This window comes from Colletes gigas, unplaced genomic scaffold, assembly GCF_013123115.1.
Source record: "Colletes gigas isolate AHSC1104 unplaced genomic scaffold, ASM1312311v1 Colletes_gigas_Sc00007, whole genome shotgun sequence".
NCBI classification, from domain to species: Eukaryota; Metazoa; Arthropoda; class Insecta; order Hymenoptera; family Colletidae; genus Colletes; species Colletes gigas.
In genome coordinates, this window is record NW_025106636.1 from 2,963,116 (window position 1) to 2,985,157 (window position 22,042).

At 38.8% G+C, this 22,042-nt stretch overlaps 1 protein-coding gene across 2 annotated transcripts in view; it reads left to right on the forward strand.

The window, feature by feature from the left end:
* Window positions 1–22,042, forward strand: part of LOC122396185 — a 128,705-nt gene that overhangs the window by 29,235 nt on the left and 77,428 nt on the right. The window lies entirely within an intron of this gene.

The window sequence follows — 22,042 nt, forward strand, 5'->3', positions numbered from 1 at the left end:
CTGGTACCTCCCACTAATTTCTGTGTTCTTCTTTCCATCGTTTAGCGACGTACACCACGGGAAACAATGGGTCTGCACAACTTGGACGACGAACGATGGATTTGGTACAAAGTAAAAATAACGAGGTGTCAAATATTATTTTACTAATATTCAACGATACTAAATTAAACGTTAAAAGTTCACTACACGTTGGTACAAACAAGGACCCTTGATTTGCGTGGCGTTTGGACTCGTTTGAATCGGAAGAATCCCACAAATCGATATTATTTTTAAAACGGTTAGATGAAAAATTATTTTCTTGCAAATTTCCTTTCGTTTCGTCGATTTTCTTTTCTCTTCTGTCAGGGAACGAAAATTTAAAATATTAAAATAAATATTAAAATTTCGTCCAACCGCGAGGCCCATTCCGGAGAACGTTTCTTTGCCAATTATTTACGCGGCGTTTCCTTTGACTCGAGCTCGTCGGTGAAGTTAGGGGAGCTCAATCAAGACCAGGAACTCGCGTGATCATTCGGCGAAGCTATCAGGGCGTGGAAGAGCAGAAAACAAAGTCGCTTTCTTTCCAACCGGAGGGAAAGAAACTTTCGCGGCAAACTAGCGCGCTCGTTGAAGAAGTAGCCGGTGGAAATTTAACACGGTGCCCTTTTCTAAGGAAATTCTACTCGATGGAACGGGGAAATCATTCTCGAAAATAGTTTCTCTGGATCCGCTCGCGAAAGTGGCAATTTTTCGTTGGGAACATCCGCGAAATATACTTTAAGCACGTTACGGCAACAACGAGTCTCGGATGCGAATAATAAAACAGTTAAAAAGTTTCGATTACCTCTGTTTTAACAGTTATTTTTTACTTTCTCAGTTTCTAAACAGAGTATCGTTGTCTATCGATTCAAATAAGTTTTATTATTGCGAACAAAATTGTTTCCAGCCTTTTTCTTTATATACATCTCGTAGAAATTATTTTAACAGTTTGAAAATTCTGTGGAACTTTGGGATTACGTTTCTATTGACTTTTCGTGCGGCATAAGTTTCGCTCGTTTTCGGTTTACCATTATTATCGGGGTCATTGTAGTGTACCGACGACGACGACCAACGTGCGCTTCAGCCATCTTGTTTCTTGAGTCGTAAACCAACTTCGGAGTTCGCTCTGTAACCCTAACGAGACTGTAAACTCCTGGCTCGGTTCCGCCGAACTGTTTCCAACTGGCGTTTCATTTTCTGTGTCTCGATATACAAACGCGGCGCCGTTGAACGTTGAAAATGGCGGTGAAATTCGCGGACGTCGGAAAATTCCTGACAAACGCCGGTTTCGACGCCATGCGCGGTTATGGTTTCGTGGGAATCGCGCGTGGGCGACAACGAGTGCGTGGGAGTAAAATTTCTCGTATTCAGTGTCTGAGTATTACTATATACGCGCGTCCTTGTTTGTTTGCATTTATGGCTCTGTGTTGGCTGGCTCCATGGAGACATCTGGAAAAGCCAAGATGTTATGTTTACCCTGTTGCTCGGGCGCATTCGGTGAATAGAAACTTGCGAGGGAAGCTTGGGAATCCGGAAATTCCAAACATCCTGAAACTTTCTGTACAAGCATTTTACCCAACCATTTTTCGTTCGCGATTCGTCCGTGGAGGGTGAAATCCTTAAAGAAAACTGGGGATTATCTTTCGACAAAGGATCAAGATGATCGTCCGTCATGAATTCATTATTGTGAACGTAACAAACAACGCTGCTGGCCGATATTTGTCTTTCGCTGGTAATATTAATAATTTCTGACACGAGCGTCTTGAATTATTCATGAACTCGTACGCGGAAGGGCTCGACTAACTTCCACGTACATTCTCTAATTCGACGGCCGCGGCGAAGCTTAATGAAATGAATTCGCCGGAAAACAGACGGGAAGAAACAGAAACACACCCTTCTTTCGTTTCGTTGCAAGCTTTGGGAAAATATTTACTGAATTGTACCACTTTCGATATGGAAGAATTGACTATTATATCGATGACAGCCACAATGCAACGCGGGAAGTTTAAAATTTTAATATGGAATACTGTAATCATTCGTTTGTTTTATTGCAATTTAAAAAAAATATTTACTAAATATTTTCGGCCACCCCTGAGAAAAATGTTAATTGAGAGATTATAGAAGCCAAAATAAGACGAAAATCAAGGATACTAATTCCTTGATTGAGGCTTCATTAAAAAGTAATTAAAAGATTAAATTAAAAAATTTCAAATCGTTCTAAAAAAATTATTTTCAGTTGCGGGGGTCAATTACAATCATTTTTGGTCAATAGATATACCCCCGAAATCCTACGCAGTTTCGAGAAAAAAATTCATTACCGATCATGTCTGACCATACCGTTGATATGTTTCACTGAAATTTCATGCGAATCTTTAAAACGTCATAACTTCTGAACGGATTGGAGTATTTTAATGTTTAAAAAAGCAAACGACGCGTATTTTAATGGAGTATATGTGGAAATTGCAAAAATATTCGAAAAGTTCATCCTTGACAGCGGAAAATGCGAAAAACCCAAATAAAAAATATCCAATTTTCAAAGAGCCACAACTCCTACAATAGCGAATGGTTTTGATTGAAATTTATTTCTGAAGCAGAGCCCATAGGTACCTACAAAAAAGTATTAGACAACTTTTCTGTAGGGAGTCAAACAAAAGTACTAAAAATCAAAAACGACTTCTTAAGAAAAATCGATAAGCGGTAGGTGTTTAAATTTTTCCGTGAAATTGAAAATTTTCAAATCGTTCTGGAAAAATTATTTCTAGTTGCAGGGGTCTATTACGATCATTTTGGGTTAATAGACATACTCTCGAAATCCTAACCAGTTTTGAGAAAAAAATTCGAGAAGGTGGACAAAGTCGAGAAAATTAAAAAATTTCAAATCGTTCTAAAAAAATTATATTTACTTACAGGGGTCTATTACGATCACTTTGGGTCAATAGACATACCCTCGAAACTCCACGCATTTTCGAGAAAAAAATTCGAGAAGGTGGACAAAGTCCAGAAAATTAAAAAATTTCAAATCATACTAAAAAAATTATATCCAGTTACAGGAGTCAATTACAACTATTTTTGGTGAATAGACATACCCTCAAAATGCTCTCCACTTTCGAGAAAAAAATTCGAGAAGGTGTGAAATTTTTCGACAAAATTAAAAAATTTCAAATCATTCTAGAAAAATTATTTTCGGTTGCGGGGATCAATTACAATCCTTTTTTATCAATAAACATATTCCCGAAATCCTACGCACTTTCGAGAAAAAAATTCTTTACCGAAAATATACTCTGTGGCCAGAAATGTTTCTATAACTTTTTAACGAAGCCTCAATCAACAAATTAGTATCCTAGATTTTCGTCTTATTTTGGCCTCTAGAATCTCCTATTAAAATAAGAATATTATCGATGGCCGTCACAATGCAACGCGGGTAATTCAAAATTGTAATATGGAGAAACACTCGTAAAAGTGGTATATTTATAAGTATTACAATTTGTAAAAAGAAACGATAATAATATACTAATTTGTTAGAGAATTAAACCTGAGAGGAGAACAGTAATCGTTTAAAACACAATTTTTGTCAGGAATTGGTAAACTTGTTTCTCTTTGTTCAACAACGTATGTTTTGGGTGATATAATATCTTGTATTCCCTTTAACAAAATTGATTAGTTAAAATGATTTCCGTTTCGAGTTCAAATATATGCACGGTAAACACTGGGCGACACGACGATCGAAATAAAGCAGCACCTCCGTAAATATGTCAAGCAATTTAGACGTTAATAAGCTTTCGCAAATACCGTAAGCCCGGCGCAACGACACTGGCATTATACCATTACGAATATTATTAATCAGTTGCATTAATTATCCATCGTGGATGGATTGCGTAATCGTCGAGCGAGAATTTTCATTCCACTAATCAAGCGGGGCGAGGTTCGTTCTGTAATTGGAGTACCGCGGATAGTGTTGCTCGCGCTACGCGTTTCTCTCGATCAAACGTGGAAATCTCTGTTGCGCGATACGTACGTCAACGGGACGCGCGCACACACGTTGATCTAAAACTTGAAAATCTAATCAACGCCGTGAAACGGGCGAGCGATTCCTCGCGCCGACTCCTGAAAAGCGCCGCTTTCCCAAGTCGATCCGAAAACTCGTTGACAGACGTTCGCTTTTCCCGCGGGCGTCTGTCGGGCATTTTTTGTGAACCGAGTCGCGAATTTTCCTCGTCAGGGAACTTGAATGAAAATCGAAGCGGACGTACAGACGATCAGAAAAAACATTTAGATCGATACCAGAACTCTGTACGAATGGAACGGGTGACAAACATTTCGGATAACCGGGTCGAATCGCATATGATCCTTAACAACAACTATATTTACATAAATAAACAGGTTTCGTTCAGATTTTGGCCGAATAAATGTTAAACACGACGGTGTATTTACAAACGCGACGATCAAGTGTGTTCATTCAGCGTAACCAGGATGAATTATTAATTTTGGAGTGAACGCGATGTAAACGCTCGGATTAAAGTGTTTATACACGCGATCGTCGAATGTTAACAATCGATCTCGTTTGTTTCCATTCGAACTACATACGGAGACGACTTTGTATCTTTGGACGAACAAAATGGAAGACCAGTTTAGGGGGGAATTACCGTGGTGGATTAGAAATTCAGAGCACGCGGTTAGGTTACACGCGCGACATTAGATGTTCCACGCGTGTGTAACTGTAATATAATTCTCTGTAACAGAAGCTCTAGTTCACGTAGGTTCTGTTCATAATGGTCGGATATCTGGCAGATTAGTCCGTCGCGAAAGGAAACACGGAAATTCCGTGACGCGTATACTGGGTGTTCGGCCAACCCTGGGAAAAATTTTAAAGGCAGATTCTAGAGGCCAAAATAAGACAAAAATGAAGAATATCAATTTCTTGACTGAGGCTTCATTAAGAAGTTATTAACATTTAAAGTTTCATCCGTACTGAATTTTTTTCTCGAAAATGCGCAGGATTTTGAGGGTATGTATATTCATAAAAAATGATTGTGATTAACCCCCGCACTCGAAAATAATTTTTCTAAAACGATTTGAAATTTTTTTTTTCGCCGAAAAATTTAGGCATCTTCTCGAATTTTTTTCTTGAAAACGCGTAGGATTTCGGGGGTATGTGTAATGGCCAAAAATGATTGTAATTGACCCCCACAATCGAAAATAATTTTTCCAGAATGATTTGAAACTTCTCAATTTTCAGGGTGACAGACCATTATATTTTCAGTAATGAATTTTTTTCTCGCAAGTGGGTAGGATTTCGGGGTTATGTGTATTCACCAAAATTGATTGTAATTGATCTCCTCAGCCGAAAATAATTTTTTCAGATTGATTTGAAATTTTTTAATTTCATTTTTTAATAACTTTTTAACGAAGCCTCTGTTAACATTTTGATATTCTTGGTTTTCGTCCTATTTTGACCTCTAGAATCTCCCGTTACAATTTTTCTTACGGATGGCCGTACACCCTGTATATCCCACGCCGCTACTTTATTTCCATCCCTTGTAAACGATGTCATGACCCCGATTACTAATTAACCCGAATAGCGATCGCCTTCTACGGGCACTTCGTTCCGGGAAAAAGAGGGTGTTAAGTGAGTTAATGTATGGGTCGTCTTCGCAGTAACTTCCACGCGATTCGACGACTGTTACTAACGCGCTTAATCGACGAAGAAAAGGAAACTTGATATTGGATTCTAAACAACCGTTCGAAGATCGGAACACCGATCTAATTTTCCAATTGTCGCCAGAGAATGGAATGAATCTCGAATTGAGCTTTCACTCGATTGCAATTATAACCGATCGAATTAAAATTTATATCGAACAATGTTTGGTCAATAGATAGTATTTCTTTCACATTTGTAACGCATAAAACGCATGAAAATCGAAACGTGAAGTAACATCTATATCGAATAAGTGTAATTTGAACAATCAATTGGAATTTAATTTAACGCGAAGCTTCTATTTCGTTCCAGCGTGTATTTCGTTATTGAAACCAGCAGTGCTTCATTTATCCAATATTGTTATTTCATTATCTCAAATTGTGTGTATATATATACATACATATATTTCCATAATTTCTCGACCCAATTTCTATCGAAACCAAATAGGGGTGAAATGGTCCAAAAAATTCGAAAATTATACCAATTTGCTTAGAAAGTATAGTGAAAATTAAAGTAACGAATATTAATATTAATAACACCATTCCACGCTTGTCGCGATTATTCAAAATAAGCAGTAATTCAATTTTTTATACTATTAATATATCAAAGAACCTAAGATCAACTGAAATACATTATTCATGAAATACCAATTAACATTATATGAAATGATTATTTTTAAATTGCTATTTCAAATGAATTTTATCTAGGTCTGTGTAAAAAATGTCGAGTATAATAATTCCTGTACCCAAATGCATATTATAATTTCGTGGGAATGTTATTAGTAGCGAAAGAGTTAAATTAAAGTAATTTGGGGGTCCTCTAATTTCCATCGTGTGTATGCACGTGCCATCTTTGTATCAAACTCGAAGATCTTTTCGTCAGTACGTTAGAAAATTACCATATTACGCTATAAATGTGTAAAACACTATATTACTTTTAGATTGCAAGTCTTATATAAAATACTAAATTATATTACCTTTTACGTAGCGAACCTGCTATATGAATAACTATAATACATTACCTTTAGAGTATAAATTCACAATCTACGTGGTTTTAATACCGCATCAAACTCTTCGAAATTAGATTTCACCGTAAAAGGAGTCAGCAGTTGCAATATTACAAAGGAGATATAAATTTATTACAAATGGAGAACAAATTTTAGAGAAAAATCCACAGAGGTTAGGCGGAAAAATTTTCTCGACGAAATTAACGAATTTCAAATCGTGAAATAAACACGGGACTTTTTAAAGATTTAATAACGTTTGGGAGCACCGCTTCTGAGCTCGATTTTGAATTCACATGATGTTTCGTATGTTTCGTACCGAGACTCGAACGGGGTAATCGGAAACGAGAAACCGAGAAGAAAATAACCGTTTCTGGAAGACTGTTGCATGCAGGAAATGCTCGTTGCATATAGAGGATGCGGAAATGCGGTGCTTTTTCGCAGCCATGCATGAAAACGGAAACTTACGTTCCTTTTAGACCATTCCAAGCTGACTGTTACAAGACAGATACCACATAGTCCCACGTAGATAGCGTAATCAGATAATCTAGAATTCTTCTGACCAGAAAATTTTACGCAACGCTCGAAAGTAAGTCGTATATGATCGCATGCAGACTCGCGATATCGATCAAATATTCTCCATTACTATACTTTTCGTTTGATCAAACTCCAACGACACGAATCGTTAATAAAGAAAATAAGTAACACGTTGAAAAGAATATTTACTGTTAAAGTTGGATTAAACAATTTTATAATATTATAATTTTTATATTATTTGAGCGCGTAAACGGACCGTTCGAAAGCTCGTTAATTTAATATATTTCTTTATTCGCTGGGAACGAAAACGGTAAATTTTCCAATCGTTCCAACTGCGCGATTATTAAATTTCAACGAGTTGGATAAATTAAATGCAAAGTGCTTCTTGTTCCGAGCTAGCGAAATTTTGACTGGGAATTTCCCGCGCGTCAAATAAAATCGAGGAAATAGAATTTAATTTACAAGCATTACCAACATTAATCCTCCTATTGCGTTCGACGAATATTGTGCAGTTGACAAAGCGCCGATAGGATTGCAGCGATCGATTTGCTTTCCAATCTAATGTTTTATTTTTGACGTTACGCAGCGCGCAGCGAAATTCGTGCCACGGCCAGGGGTGGGAATTGATACCCCCGTATAAATCGAAAACGTGGAATAGAATTTTTTTTTTTTGGGACGGTGTTCCGTTAAATGGAACTTGTCGAACGTGGCTGACTATTTCTCGACATTTCCACTTGTTACAGAATTTTGGCACAGTATTATCTAACATAAACAGTTCTAACACCTTCAAGGGTTATATTTACATATATTTAAATATAATATATTATTTTCTCTGTAATATCCTTCGTTTTGCAAGTAGCTCTAATACTTCGAGAATGTTTACCTGTGTTGAATTTTTTTCTCGAAAATGAGCAGGAATTCGAGGGTGTGTCTCCTCACCAAAAACGATTGCAATTGACCCCTGCAACCGAGAATAATTTTTCCAGATCGATTTGAAATTTTTTTTTAGCTGAAATATTTCATCACTTGCTCGAATTTTTTTCTGGAAAATTCGTAGGATTACGGGGGTGTGTCTATCCATCAAAAAGGATTGTACTTGCCCCCCGCAAGCGAGAATAATTTTTTCAGAATGATTTGAAGCTTTTCAATTTCCAGGGTAATAGACACTTATGGTCAGACATTATATTTTCAGTAATGAATTTTTTTCTCGAAAATGGTTCGGATTTCGGGGGTATGTCTATTCACAAGAAATGATTGTAATTGCTCCACTCAATCGAAAATAATTTTTTCAGAATGATTTGAAATTTTTTAATAACTTTTTAACGAAGCTTCCGTCAAGAAATTGATAATCTTGCTTTTCGTCTTATTTTTGCCTCTAGAATCTCCCTACTCTCGTATTTTGGTATATTTAGATGTTATTTTTACAAATTTATTACTTAGCAATGGACCTAGTATTATACTTTTTCAAAACTTCGAGTAGTATTTCAGTATTATACTTTTTTAGAAACAACGAGTGCAATAATCTTTCGTTCCAACCAAATCATGTTCCATTGCGCGCGTATCCCATGGGTTTTCACGGTCGATTTGCTTAAAAGCGACGCGTCGCGGACAGGAATTTCATTTCGCGATTTTTAAATTACTTTCGCGAGAGAAATCACTGTCTTTTCGGTCGCGGTACAAATTCTGTCGTGGCCTGGACTCGCGAGGAGTGAATGTGGCAAGAACAAATAGTTGGTTGAATTGGTTCGTGCCCTTTTGCTTCTATCCGAGCTTCGCCATATTTCTCGAAAGGGTAAAACTGTGGCGGACGCCAGAGATAATACGCGAACGGTTCAATTCTCGATGGAAATAACGCAGTTTCTTATAAAGGTTCTATGAATACAGCGAACTTCGAGGATGGGAATCGATGAAATAATTTCTTCCAAGATTCGACGATCAAGTTAGCTTCTTTTTATCGTTCAATCTGAAGAAACTGTGGCTTCTAAAATTCTCCTCGATTTTATTCCCATCGAGGATAGCCATTACGTAAACGGAACGGTATTTTCATAATTAGTATTTGCAGTTAATGAGATTTTTATTTTTGTCAAAGATAGAGGATATATTTGTTTAATTTTGACCTGTAAAATTTATTTCTGAGTTTCGTATAAAAGATTTTTTTAAATGTTTACAAAATACCAAAGATAACCGATATTTTACATGTTGAGTTTTACATCCTATCGACTAACTGGAGTAATTGGAGACTCTTACGAGGTCCTCCTACTACTTCTATAGTATTTTATTTCACAATGGCACGTCCTCTAATGTATATAGTTAACCCAATTATTCTTGACGTCCCGTAATTCCAGAAGTTTCTTTCTTTGAGAAACGTAGTACGTCGCTGGCGTTCCGAGAGATGAATTGCTGCTCTTTGACTTCCCCGCTTTTTCTCAAGATTATCGTCAAAGCCGGTTAACCGTGATTGCCATTGTCGCTGTATTGTCACGATCACAAGAACGGTACACAGACATAGATCTTTTCAAAGGCCTGCTATCGTAGAGATTGCAATTTCCACTCGGAAATGTACAAAATTTATTATTGCAAAAATGACTCGAAAAATCAACCTGTAAAAATATATTTTACGACCCAATTTATTTATGTAGACAAATTAAATGGTTTCAATTTAAGTTAAATGGTAAACCCACTATCGATGAAGCAATTGTCGTTGAAGTAAAGTTAACCCTTCGATCATACTTCACGTTTTAAAGATCCAACTTCGTCCACGGTGCACGTGATACACAATATAGTTGATGGACGACAGGTTTGATATGCAACCCTCGTCGAAAAATTCTTTAGTGGTTCCTTTCTTCTCGAGCAACACAACAGCTGTTCCCTATCGAGATAAAGACTCTGATTGATGATTTCGGTGGTCCGAGTGTCTCGCTCGAACTGGCACTTTGCTCCCCCTCCACACTCTCTCAGGACGCCAGCAGGCGTTAAATTTATTTTCACCCGGGTTATTTCCAGCCCTCGAATCGCCAGCGCGTTGAAAATATTTTCGCGCTGAGTGACGTCGATATAAACGAGCCACGGAAATACAGAGAGCTCGGATTCACGAAGTTGAACGTTCCGTTTCCGCGGATTATATCTTTCCTTTTCCGTGGCCCCGATACCAAGGGGTTCTCGAAAAATGTAACGGAGTGGCTCGTGCGTGCGATTCTCGCTGGAAAATATCGTGGTTGGAAGAAAGAGGTCCGCGACGTGGCCTTCGAGAGGCTATAAATTCTAAACAGGAACGACAACTCTTTCGTTTCCCGGTACCCTGGGGATAATCGTGGGGAATGGAACGAAGATGACACTCTGTTAGAAACGATTCGAACGCGTTTCATTTCGCGACAGTAGGTTGGCTCCCGCGTGGCTCGTAAACGTTACTTCGCGACGACCAAACCGCGTCAAGGAATTTTCCACGGGACGATGCTGGATGTGGTGTCGCCTCCCATGCTCGCCACCAGAGGTGTCGCGCTCTCACAAGCGCTCTCACGACCCCTCGATTGCTATATAATACAATCCTCGACCGACTTCCCCATATTCCAGTCGTCTGAGGCAGGGCCTGTTAGAAAGCCTTACTGTTTGAGCCCCACTAGCAGGCCCCCTTCTTTCCTTTTGACCTGCCTTGAAATGTTGAGAGTGTAGGCAAAGAGTAATGTCAGGTTGGGACTAAGACAGTGTGATGAGGGAAGAGTTAGATGTTTATTGATCAGGCTCCACTGATGACAGATGACATAGGTCCAGTAGGATTTATATCTGATATCTGAGGATTTTGGTACCATCTAACAATTTGATGAAAGAGAGTTGAACATGGTGTGTCTATGAAATGAGGAGCTTTAACTATCAAACAGCCTAACAGCGCCATAATTGGTGACCTAGGCTTCCTAGTTGTTCAATTCACCGTCCGGGACACTAAATTGTGGCGCTGCTTTGCTGTAGGCGCTTGTGAGAGCGCGGCTCCTCTGGTGGTGAGCATAGGAGGCACATGCATTATTTAAAACGTGAAAATGGCGCTTTCTGATGAGTAAGATACAGTGACGCGTTAATATCCATTTATTGCCAATTGGAAATTACGATAATATAGAAAGATTATTCGATTTCAAGCAGATCTCTTTTGCGCGTCGTTCTGTACGCTCAGCTTTATGAATTACCATGGTGGGACACTGTAACATTAGAAAATACTGTTCTGAAAATACAGTTAGTTAGAAAATTAATTAAAACTTGATGCATTATCACCGACCATAGTTACCATTTCTAACTAGACACATTTGAAGCAAACTTAAAATTAAAGAACGTTATAAAAATGAGAACATACATAATTATTTATAATAAATGATATTACCATTTATCACGCGTATTGCAATAACTTTTTTTTAGCGGGTAACAAATTGGAAAATGTCCGTGTAGCGGGAACAGTATCGAATAATGTTTTATTAGAAAATAAAAGAAGTTTTATAGCGACGGAACAATGGCTTTGTCGGAACAACGATTGGCAGTTATCGAACGAGAAAGGGATTAGAGTATTCCATTATTATTTCCATCAGAGTATGTTTTAAATATTCTAAAAAACTGTAGCAAAAAAAGTTTTGATTATTTTTCCCCCTGTTTCTGATTCACCTGCGGGACGGTAGAATTTAATTCGCGTTCGTTCTCTTCTTAACTTCAATCTCGGTGAAATGAATTCGAGCGAAGTTTGGCGACGACGTGTATACTTCGAACCGAAGTTTGCAGGTTCGATTACACATAACCTGGCGCGCGTAATTATGAGGCCGGAGAAGTTACGTTAACTTCGCTGCCGTTGGCTTCCGGCGTGTAAATTGGCCGGCTATTTACTCAAGAAATAAGCAATCAGGCTGGTTTCTGCCCCGCAAGATTATGCATATTTTGTGAGAAATTCTGCCGTCTCGGTAGTGTATTCTATTCACCGTTGAATCTGCTTTAACCGTGCCGGAATCCGCGAGATAAATTCGTAAACAGTCTGTATATTTACGGTAAACTTAAAACTTGCTGTAAATCAAAGATGAAATTAAATAGTCTTTTCTTATTGTTTTCTTGCGTAGAATCCATCGCTAAAACATTGTGCTACGACAAAATGACTAATAAAAAATGATGTCCCTTGATAAAAGTTCTCTTACGTGTTGACATTAATTAATTTTAAGCGTCGAGTACCAGTATTGTACGTTCGTATCTGTTTCTCGAAACAGATTCAAAACTTTCGAGTGTAGATTCGAATCGCTTCGAGCAGAAGTCGTTCAAAGTCTCGATAAATCGATGCAGATATCGGTAGATCTTATTTGACCTGCCTCGATTGATTTTCAAGTTTCGATTGGTCTTGAAAGTCTTAATTACTCTTCGCGTCTTCGTGGTTCTTGAAACTTTTAATGAGACTCAAACATCATATATAAAGAAATAATTACGGATTAAAATGGACTCATAAAACTTTTCATTAATTTTTATTTTTAAACAGAATATCAATCTACAATTAAATACATATTGTTCGCAAATACGAACGAATTCTAAAACTGTCTATTGTTATCTTCGTGGTGCTTAAATTTATGGTGAAATTGTTTTATCAAATTTTTATTTGCGTTCTGTGTAATCCACGTTGTGTTCGTTAATTCCGTGAACGGTCCAAAGGGTAACGCGTAAATTAAATTTCGCTGATTGTTACTTTAATTTCGTTCCAGCTGAAATGCAAGAAACGACTTGCAAGCGAGCAATAAGAAAAAAAATTAAAAACACGTCGTTCGGTCGATGATAAATCAACGCGCGACATTTCATCACGATAATGAAACTTTTCGTCGCTGGACGCTAAGCATGGTTTTCGCGACCCGTTCGTTCGCCTTAGTCGCGAAAGAGCGCGTTCGATTCGAATGATTTAAATTGTTTGACGTAATCTATTTTCCGGTTGGCCTGTAACGGCGATCGCGACGACAGCGCAAATAATGAAGAAAGACTGGGTCGATTGTAATTTCGATGAATATTTATCGTTCCGGCGCATTCGTTCCCCGACATAATAAATTACGTCATCGGGGCTGAATTATGTCACGGCGTTTTACGTCTCTTGTAAGGGACAGTAAAAACACGGGCAAAGAAATCTCTTCCCTCCTCGAAGAGATTTGTTTTCTCTAAATTGAGAATAAAATAAAATAAAAAAGAGTTCTAGATGTTTTCAATTAAAGTAATTATTAATTAGTAGAATTATAGAGTCAAGCGAATTTGGACACGTTTCATCGACTCTGGGGTCACGTATGCAATTAATTAGATTAATTGGAGACAATTTTCAACGAGGTCGTTAATTTTTGCGAAAATATTCTAGAAACTTGCCTGAATCGAAGCAGAAATAATAGAAAAGAGGTTGAGAGTATAGTTTGTTTCGTCATAATCTTTTTAGAAATTCACGAACAACCGATAGTTTATGCTCTTTTCTCTCACGTTCTGTTTCCACGCCAACGAAAGAATAAAACAATGGATCGAGGAGGACTTTCTAAGAATGTCCAATGTTGAATTTTAATTAAACGAAGCAAACGGCTCTCGAGACTGTATAATTTAGAAACGGTGCAGATATAGTTGGGACGAAGTTGAGTGGACAAGCACAATCGATACAGTGCTATTGGTTGTAACTTAAATTTTATTATACTCATCTAGCCTCAAAATATACGGTATATCGGATCAGTAATCAAATTAAATTGGATTTAACAAACAACTCTTGCGTTTAAGAAAAAGATTCGTTCGAGTATCGTTGGGAATATGTGAAGTGGAACAGCCATTTTCTTAACTATGTTCGCATTTTACATAAATCAGACACTTTCATAAAAAAAAAAGATCAAAATGTAATTGCATTTCACCCTTAACCAATATCCTGTATTTGTGGTAGACCCTCAAAATTATTAAAAAATAAAAAGCAGCCAACTTCTACGCGCAATTGTTCTTACTTTATGTAAACCGTTACACGGAATAAAATGCATAATATTGGTTATAAATAAATATTTCGAGTACCCAACGATACCAGTTAAGGTTTGATATCTATAATAAAGTTAAAAAACCATTATCGGTATTACGGTTTCTATTTATTTTTAACTTTTACGGTTATCGTTATTCCTTGGTAGATTTTCATGGTTTACCGGTACGTAGCGAGGACGGGGAACAAATACACGCGAGTAGCGAAGAATAAGGGGAGCGCAATGGAGGCGAACGTTATCGCGTAACATTTACACGTGGCGTCCTTGTTTTCTGAATTAATTATGCGAATACGCTATGGCGTATGTCATTAACGAGAGCGCGGGTATTATTTATCGAATAAATTAGTGGTGTACGTGGTCCGGGGGGTAACACACGCTTATTATATTATTTATCGTCTGGTTTGGATCGCGAAAGATCGTTGAAATCGAAATGGTACGGTCAGGATTCCCCGTGTAATTAACGAATAATTCCCTCCGTCTTGTTTCCGTGCCGTGAATCCATTCGCGTTCCATTGTGCTCGGAGATTAGGGGCTCGGGATAACGTAACGCCACGTCGCGGGGAGATGAATCAACAGCGGCAAAAACGTTCCGAAGGAGCGCTGTTTGTCTTGGGTTCATTTGCGAGAACACGTAGAGATCGGATACAAGACATCGGGGGACGAGGTGCGTCGTTTAATGAACGCCATCCGTTCTGCGAAACATACCTCGAGGCTATTTTACACAGCGAGAATCGTTGTCGGTGTGGCGAGCGTCGCTCTAAACAGGCAAACATTACGCGTCCACACGTGTGCGTGACCGTACGTGATCCGTTTTGTCACCCGTCGATGTACGTAAACCTGCAAACTGTCACGCTCGGTTGAACCCCCACCCTTGAAATTGTCGCTGCCCCGACGCGTCGTTAAATCCGTTTTCCCAGTCTTTTCTGTCCACCCAAGGACTCGCGTAATTTAGCTGCAAACACCTCTGGCCCCTTCCACGAACAATGATGATTACACACTCGCGTTCCCTGTTTTCCTAATCGACTCTGCACAAGCTGTTACGTTACTTTCGTAAATTCGTTTTCCGGCCTTTTTCGTGAAAATTTTAATGTACATTTAAAGATAAACCAAAATTCACTCATATAAATGGAAATTTATATCGATTCAAGGGCGATGTTTTTACAATTTCCATAAGTATCTTTGTAGAAAATTTTTCCTACATTTTATAATCAGTATGTTGTAAGCTCCTCAAATTTAATTTAAAGATTCTCCGTTACTTCCTGAACCACTTAATACAAAGAGTCTTAAGAAATATATGAACCATTAAATGTTTTTTTTAAACACTCGATTGATGTAGGATTATTTTTCGATTAAAAATAGGTATAAAATGTGGAACACTATATTTTCACACAAAGCTACACATCTGAGAAAATAAAATTTCAAAATTGTAGACGATTTGTTCGACGTCTGACCATTATTCGTTATTTCTACTTGATTCCTCGATGCTTATGCACGATGCTGTTCTTCTGCAATTTTCTTCGATCAAAAACGGGTATAAAATGTAGATTACTATATTTTCATGCAAGACTACGTACTTGACAAGGTAAAATTTCGAAATTATAGACGAGTTCTTCGATGTCTGATCATTATTCGTAATTTCTACTTGATTCCTTGGTGTTCATGCACAATGCTGTTCTTTTCCAATTTTCTTCGATCAGAAACAGGTATAAAATGTAGATTACTATATTTTCATACAAAGCTAGGTACTTCACAAGGTATAATTTCGAAATTATAGACGAGTTCTTCGATGTCTGATCATTATTCGTTATTTCTACTTGATTCGTTGATGCTCGCGTACAATGACGCTTCTTTGCACCTACATTTCTAAATATCAAGTCAAATTGTACTTATACTTATTTAATTTATTATTTACATTGTAATAACCACTGATTAATTCTATCAATAATCTCTTTCCCGAAGGATTCATTAAAAATTTGTAAATAAATGTTTCCTAAGATTTCTGTCCTTATGAAACATTTTGCAATCAATCCTCGAACCATCCCCACCAGGATCGCCAGCAAAAAGAAAGTAAAAAAGATCCACCCAGACGGGAAATCGATTTTCCGTTCTTTCGTGTCGTAAGTAGAGGTGTTCTTTCGTGCCGGCGAAGATCATGAATTAATAATCGAATTATTCCTAAGAAGCAATTTTCGTCCGTGACAGAAAACAAATTTTCCACCGTTCGACGGTGCATAGTAATCGAGTTGTTGCGCAACGGGACAGTATTTTCTTTTCCCGGGGCGGGAAGAAATCTCCGTTCGACGGAGACACGAAAATCACCGCGACTGCATTCACGAGATTACCGTCGTTGTAGCTGGGTCGTCGAGAAGGGTATCAAAACAACGTATTTATGAAAGATGGACGCGCGTCTGAATGGCCTCTAGAAAATCAAATCTCTTTGTTCCGCGTAGAAAGGAGAGCATTATTCGCCCATTGTGTTCGAAAGTGGCAAAAAAGTTTGTCGCCGCGTGCGATACGTATCTACACGGTGGTCAAAGCGATTTTATTTATTTTTTTTTCTTCGCCCTACCACGCAGACAGATTAATCTGATCGCGAGGGTCTATAAATAACGTGGAACTTTAAGTTCCCGCAATATTGAACTTGAAACTTCCCTTCCCGTTAATCGATTATTCCCGACGACCGGGGGGTTATTCTCAGACTTCGTGGAAGTAGTTACGATTGTACGTTTCGACCCTGAAGGGAGCCACCTTGGGAGAGGAAGATTGAGCACAGTCACGGATCAGGGAGGCCTTGGGAATCGCTATAGCGACGGGTTCGACTCTTTTAACGCGCCGTCGACGCTCGGCGGAAATTAGCCCCGGGGGCGATTTGTTTTTCGAATCTTTTATTTATAAGTACGACGCGCTAATACGGCGTCGCGCGCGAAAGTCTGAAATTGCCGCGTCGGGAAGGATCTCGTCACGGTCCGGTTGAGCTTTCGCAGCGTCGCGTGGAAGCGTTCGTAAATCTGACGAAACGTGCACGATGGCTGACGTTCGCTCGAAATATCCTATATTTCGCGTGTTTTCTCGCGGAACGTAAATAGTTCCGAGAGAAAGATCCACGCCCGGCTCCCTGACAAGCTTCGTCCTGTTAATTTTCTTTGATATTCGAAAAGCTGTCCGCTTCGCTGCTCTGGCCAGGGAAATATCCGGCCTTGTAAAATCACGGAACGACACTGCGACCTCGTTGATATCCAAACGGGTGCCAGGGCAGTCAAAATGTTGTTCACGAAGGGGCAAAAACGGTGGACTGAAACTTAATTTATACAAAATACTCGACATTGTATTCTCGTTGTTTTCCCTTCGGTCCACCCATTCGTTTTCCACTCTGGAAAGTAGAAACTAGATTTATCCTACGAAACGTATAGAAAGAGAATGAAAACAAATTGTTTTAAAGCGTGTAATTATTGGTAATACAAATGAACGTTCCTTTTAACGTCTCAAATGGCTACTTTTTTTTTCTTTTTTTGTTTCAAGTATACAGGATGTTAGGTAAACCCTGGGAAAAATTCTAATGGGGGATTCTAGAGGCCAAAATAGGACGAAAGTCAAGGATACCAATTTGTGGATGGAGACTTCGTTAAGAAGTTATTAACATTTAAAGTTTCATCGGTACTGAATTTTTTTCTCGAAAATGCGTAGGATTTTTGGCATATGTGTAATGATCAAAAATGATTGTAATCGCCCCTTGCAACCAAAAATAATTTTTCCAGAACGATTTAAAACTTTTCATATTCGTCAAAAAATGTGCCCACATTTCTGAATTTTTTTCTCGAAAATGCGTAGGATTCTTGGGGTATATCTATTCACCAAAAACGTTTATAATTGACACCCCAAACCAAAAATAATTTTTTCAGAATGATTTAAAATTTTTTAAATTAGCCCCAATCGAAAAATTTCGTTTTATGTTGGCCTGTAGAATCTCTCATTAAAATTTTTCCCAAGGTTGGCCAAACACTCTGTATAATCCGGTACTCGTAAGCCGTTCGAAGATGGCGTATCGTTACGATAAACAGCGTGCAGCGCGATATTCCGCGACGCTCGTATCTCGAAGGCCTTCGCGCCATTTTCTTCAAGGAGAAGGAACCGTCATTCGAGTCACCATTGATCTCGAATCTAATCGCGCTTTCAGTTAAGTAAACCCGCTCGGAACGACCCGATTGAATTCTTTCCTCCCGGGCGGATTTCCTCCCGGACGAAGAAAAAGAATTTATCTCGCTTTAAGCAGTGACTTCGCGAAAATAGTAAGAATTAAAGACGGCCGACGTTTCCATTATTTCTCACCGGCGGGCACGATCGATCGTCGTTTTCTAATAATCAATGATTCGACACCGAAAATAAACAGATTCGATACTCTTCGGTTCCAAAATATGCACGATAATATTTAAATGCCTCTTTTGTACGAATTAATTTATAATTACACGTTGTTAGCTGCATCATATTTTCGATCATTGATTTTACGTCTATATTTGGAGTTATTAATATAACATTCGGAATCTGTTTGTCTGTGATTTACACACGTGTCTTCTACCGTTCTCATTCATATATAGATCACTGGATTACGATAAAATTATTGAAAGAGACAATTTAAAATTACTAGCTACCACAACCCCAATGAATTATGTGTTTTCGTACGTTTCGAAGGAAATAAAAATTGTCAGAATTTGGAATCGAAGGTTGGTATTATACCCGGGGGACCTAAAAGGGACGTTCGCGTAATTTCCACGCGATAAAGAAATGATTCATCTTGTCGTGTCCCTTAAATGCGTTCTCCCTTTTCGAGCGGATTAAAGAATGTCGGACGACACCAGGAAATGGGGAAAACGACAGTTCCATTTTCCCTGCCTGCTGAATGGACAGGCTGACACTCTTGCCACGCGACGTTTAATGCGTTTGAATATTACAACACTCGATGGACAGGCTTCTTTTGAACGATCCGAGATATTCCTAACTGCAATTCAAGTCTTGGCTCTCCCCTATACTTTTCGTCGGTCTGATCGTGTAATATCGTTTCAATATTCTAGTTGCTCTTTCGTTACCTCTGCCCCCGAGACTCTTACTTATTTATGTAATCCACTTTCTATGCATTTCACAAAGACCCGCGAGTCTTTATTTAAATTTGATTCTACCCTGCTACCAAGTTCCAAGCTCCCTTCGTCCGGGACCTTATCATTTCTATTCCTTATTTATTCATTTGCATTTGCACTTGACAACATTCAGTCGAGTAGATCTTTTACTATTTTTATCAGAAATTGCGTCATTTTGAACACTTTGTATGGTTCCAGTGTTGTAAAGTAAGATTTGCAACGAAATATATTTTTATTATACATATTTCCCTTCGATGAAATGTTGTTGTTGCAATCAACAGGGGGACAACGAATAGTTCCGAAGCGGCTACAAATTTAGTTAGCTAATGGAGATATCCGCGCGAATACAAAGTAATCTCTCATCGAGATCGCGAACAAAAACGAAACGAGCGATGTTCGACTTTTCTTATTAAGGAGGAAAGTTTCAACGGGAACGTGACAAGTAAGAATAAGAGAGTATTTCTGAACCGTAACACGCGTATACGATATTAATGAACGACGGAGATTTTCATTTCTGGAAGGAAAAACATCTCGAATCTCTTAATCTCGCTGTTATTCACGATTATACCGATTCTATTTCGAAAAATTGTTTATCGCGACATTAAAAATAAGAAACACGGATCGCGCACAGCCTTCGAACGTAGGAGGAGCTCGTTAACAGCGAAATTAGAATTACAATTCCCGATGCACGAATGAAAATATGTTTTTTTCTTTTCTTTTCTTTTCTCCGCGTACAATAAGCGCCGGCGAACAATATTAATTTAACGATTTCGCGTAGAATCAACGACGAATTGAAATGCTGATCGTTACGATCGCGCAACGCTGCAATTACGAAAATTACACCGGCGAAGTATGCAAACAACCTTGATTTTGTTAATGGTGAATTATTGTTACGCGACGCTGAAGACCGCTCGTTACAAACAGATGAAATTATTGCGTAATGTAGGTAAATAACGAGCAGATGAGTGGCGACGGTACGCGAGAAACCTTGGACAATTTAATTCTATCGTTCAAAGGTTGAGGGATTGCGTGTCGAAAAACCGTGACAGCATGGCGCGAACGAGTATCCAAATTGAAAATTGAAAATGGAAGACTCGACGTGGTTTGTCAATTTTAGTTGAAAAAAACGATACTGAACAACTTCTACTTTAATGTCGAGACACGGATAGAGATAAGAAGGTCCACGTTCGGTACTTTTCGAAGACCTTCCTCGCGAATAAAGGAAGCACCGAGCCAATCCCACTCCGGTTCTGTGATCCAGCTGGCCTACATTCGGCTCATTCACATTTTTAAGGCGATCACAGGTTTTTCGGAGTGCACTCAGGAAACCATTACAAATCTGATCGGAGATCACCTTGGTGCTATTCTTAAGGCGCCAGCGTGCGCCTCCGAAAATCAAGATTCTGTCGTTTTACGCGGCTAAAAAGACCGTGGAACGTGATTTCTGCGGCTTTAACGACGCATTCTCGGCGTGGTTTACGACACCCATTAACAAGTTAATTTTTCACCCCGAATTTGGAGTCGTTCCGTTGATAGACACAGCGCCGCCATTACTAACCGTTTCTTTATCGTCCATAATATTTTTTTGTCGCGGTCTGTGGGTCATTCCAGGGGCTAAAGAGCCTCGAGAACCACGCTAAAACGTAGCAGATAAAACCCAACGGCCTCTAAAATAATCCTTCGAGGCTTGGAAGAAGTAGCTCTGTTTGTGCAAGATCCAGATAACGTCTCGATTAATTGCGACACCGTTTCACGGCCCGATTATGAAGCCATTTTGTCAACGTTCCACGGCGACGTCGCGACGCCTCGTATTATTCGAAAGTTATCGTTAGAATTAAAAGACGACGTCGTTAGGCGAGATTGTCGTTTTAAATATGCAATTCCGGGCAATTTGGCTCGATAAACCCTTATTTCTCCCCCACACCCTCTTTCCTGCGCTGGCTTTTGCTCTTTCAACCCTTATCCGGATTGTGGTGGTCGAAACCACGCAATTTTAAGGGACCGTATACCTCGATCGCTGTTTAAAAAAATTGTTCGAGAAAAACTGTTCCACGAATTGATTTCAATTTTTGAAATGTGCAAAGTGTCATATTTTGTGTCCGCCACTGTGCATTCGACGGGACGATATGATTAAACGCTCCGTTTGTTTCGTAATCGAACTTAAAATATTTGTATTTAACGAAAAAACGATTGGCGGAACGTAAACGATAGCCTTGTACGATTTAACGGGCAAACAATCGAATTGTTTGAATATATTCGCGAGGCGTGAATAAAAATCACCGAACCGACTGGATGGCGGCTATCAGTGGACCGATACACGCAGCTGTCTTGCAAACACGAAACCGGATCACGCTTTAGCCGATCGCTTCGTGGTATAATGAAAATCGGGAAATCCGTGTCAGCGCACGTTTCATTCCGTTTCTGCGCCTCGCGAGTGTTGTCCCATTGAAGTATGTATGTATACGCAGGACTCGCAACCGTGTTACACACAGGGTGAATGGGATTGGGTATTACGAGCGAGCAGAGAATGATTTACTGTACGAAAGTAAATCGAAAATCTGGAATTCAAATATGTTTTAATCGTTATGAATAACACGGCTTCAGGGACTTTTTTGGGGGGCGTAAAAATCTGATTTTAATATTTTTTTACTAAGGAATAAGATAATATCACATT